This window comes from Plectropomus leopardus, unplaced genomic scaffold, assembly GCF_008729295.1.
Source record: "Plectropomus leopardus isolate mb unplaced genomic scaffold, YSFRI_Pleo_2.0 unplaced_scaffold1069, whole genome shotgun sequence".
Taxonomy (NCBI): Eukaryota; Metazoa; Chordata; class Actinopteri; order Perciformes; family Serranidae; genus Plectropomus; species Plectropomus leopardus.
In genome coordinates this window covers 1,246-3,868 of record NW_024611273.1, presented here as the reverse complement: position 1 = coordinate 3,868, position 2,623 = coordinate 1,246, and the positions used below count along the sequence as shown (strand labels likewise).

Sequence of the window (2,623 nt, the reverse complement as noted above, 5' to 3'; positions counted from 1 at the left end):
AGCTCTGGCACCAGTCATACAGGAAACGGACAGCCCGTATCAGGGAGTCCGAAACCCCGTATTCCCGGAGAACCCCCCCACAGGACTCACCGAGGGACACGGTCGAATGCCTTCTCCAAGTCCACAAAGCACATGTGGACTGGTTAGGCAAACGCCCACGCACCCTCAAGGACCGTGCCAAAGGTCCAGAGCTGGTCCACAGTTCCACGACCGGGGCGAAAAGCGCATTGCTCCTCCTGAATCCTTTTTATTTACATTTGAAAGATAATCAATTCAATTAAGAAAATATATACATATAAATACAAATACAATACAACAATGTGTGAACAATTTTCACAAAGTATTTTGAATATTAAGGTTGTTTACTCCAGTACTTTAATTCAAGCAATAATTTCACTCAGTTACTTTCACTTGGAGTAACATTTGGCCAGGAGTATCTGTACTTTGACTCACAATCTATACGTTTCCCACAATGCAGCTGGACAGTGTGTTGTATTTGTCCCTCAGACGTTACAGCATGAGATGGATGTGTGGAGCTGCACTGTGTCTGAAAGATATTCCCCGCAGTAACTGTGAGGACAGAGAGGGACAGTGTGAAGGCCGTCCTGTCCTATCTGCGCGTCCTATCTGCGCGTCCTCTCTGCGTGTCCTCTCTGCACGTCCTCTCTGCTGGAGTCGAGCCAACACTGACACCACGCAGCTTATCAGCTCTCTCTGCGCTCGCCACAAATTCACTTCTTTATCTCGTCATCATGGAACTTGAAGTCAACTCTGTCCTTTGGACGTGTCTCAACCCACTGAGGTTGTGATGTGTTCAGATTATTGAGAGACGTGCAGGGAGCAGCAGTGAGACGTGACAGAGACACATCCTGTGTGTTTGTATCTGCATCTGTGAGGGACAGAGAGAGTTGCATACATCAATATCATAAATATATTGAAAATAAAAAGAAAGACTTCAGTGTGGAGCTTCTTGGATTTTCACTTCATGTCTGTATTCAGGACAGACGTCTCCTTTCTAAAAAGAACGCTGATCGTTTGGCCACAATTTGAATTTTGATGAAAAATAAAAAATAATCAATCAATTTCTTTTAGCCTGGATGGTGATGTGTGATGACCAACATATGCTCTCAGTGATTGTGATCGCAAGAAACCTACAGCTGTTCACCTGCTGCACCTCAGCTCAACTGATGTAGACAGGGTCTGTGTTTTTGCCTCCTTCTTTCTACAATCAACAGTCGCCTCAGTGGTTCAGCTGATGTTGAGCAGGAGGTACTTCTCTGCAGATTTATTCCCTCCCAAGTAAGAGTTATATGTGTTTGCAAGGCTCAGCCTGACCATGATTTTTTATTCATTTTCCCCGCACAAGGACAAGGCCCATCAATGCCTGACTGCGCCAACGGTGCAAGAACATAGCCAAACCTAGGTCGACAAATGCTCACCAACGGTCCGACATTGAGCGTCGGACGACCGTGGGCTCGGTGTGTCAGGGCCCAAAGTGTGTCTTACCTATCAAGATGAATAGCCTAGACACGGGAACTGCAAGGAAATTTGGGCTGTTTTCTCCTACTGATTTTTTTAAAGCAATTATTTGCTACATAACAAACCTGACACTGCAGTTTCAGTCTTGCCAAAAGGTGTTGCACTGACCAGGAATCGAACCTGCCTCTACTGCGTGGAGGGCTATTCCCTACAGACATCTCCTCGTTAGTATAGTGGTGAGTATCCCCGCCTGTCACGCGGGAGACCGGGGTCAATTCCCCGACGGGGAGATTAGTTGCATTTTTCGAAAATGCTGCGTCGCCTCACCTCGTCTGTGTCACTTTCAGCACTTATTAACCAAGCATGAGCGACTAATATCTGATTGTCACTGTATGCAGCACAACAACTTCTGTGGCGTTTCCGTAGTGTAGTGGTTATCACGTTCGCCTCACACGCGAAAGGTCCCCGGTTCGAAACCGGGCGGAAACAAGGAGACATTTTCGTGATCATATCTCAAACATCACACGTTTCCTGACGCTGCATGACTAGCTGCTGTTGCTGGCAATGATCAAAAGATCTGCAACTTCCAACATGTCCCTAAACGTGGCCCTCAGGGGGAGTACAAGTGTGGTGGTGTGCTGTTTAGCGACAACCATCTGCTTGATTTTGGCCTGCATTTCCACCACAGGCAAACAAGCACGGAAACAACATGCCTTTATCAAACGACATGTATAGCATTGGTGGTTCAGTGGTAGAATTCTCGCCTGCCACGCGCGGGAGGCCCGGGTTCGATTCCCGGCTAATGCAAGAATTCTTTGCTCCAATGAAATTGTACTGAAGGGCCTTTTACGTGACCTCAAATTTGTCTTTCAATGGGCCATCTGGAAATGACTGTTACAGTGCTCTTGCTCGTTGCCACTTTTGCAGCCAATTCAGCAATGTTGTTGAGCCATTTGACATGGATGAGGTGAGGTGATGCAGCATGTTTGAAAAGGACTGTAACTTCCCCAATTTGTTCACATCAATGATCAACCCTCCGCACATACAAAGGTCTGCTTTGGAGTGCCACAAGGTTCGGTGCTTGGACCAATCCTTTTCACTTTATATATGCTTCCTCTAGGCAACGTAATTAGAAAACATTCCT

At 46.5% G+C, this 2,623-nt stretch overlaps 2 non-coding genes across 2 annotated transcripts; both read left to right on the top strand.

Moving 5' to 3' along the window:
• Positions 1–1,895: 1,895 nt before the first annotated feature.
• On the top strand, positions 1,896–1,968 carry trnav-cac. The gene has a single exon. It is a non-coding gene; the product is annotated as a tRNA-Val (tRNA).
• Positions 1,969–2,213: 245 nt separating this feature from the next.
• trnag-gcc lies at positions 2,214–2,286 on the top strand. The gene has a single exon. It is a non-coding gene; the product is annotated as a tRNA-Gly (tRNA).
• The last annotated feature ends 337 nt before the right edge of the window (positions 2,287–2,623 follow it).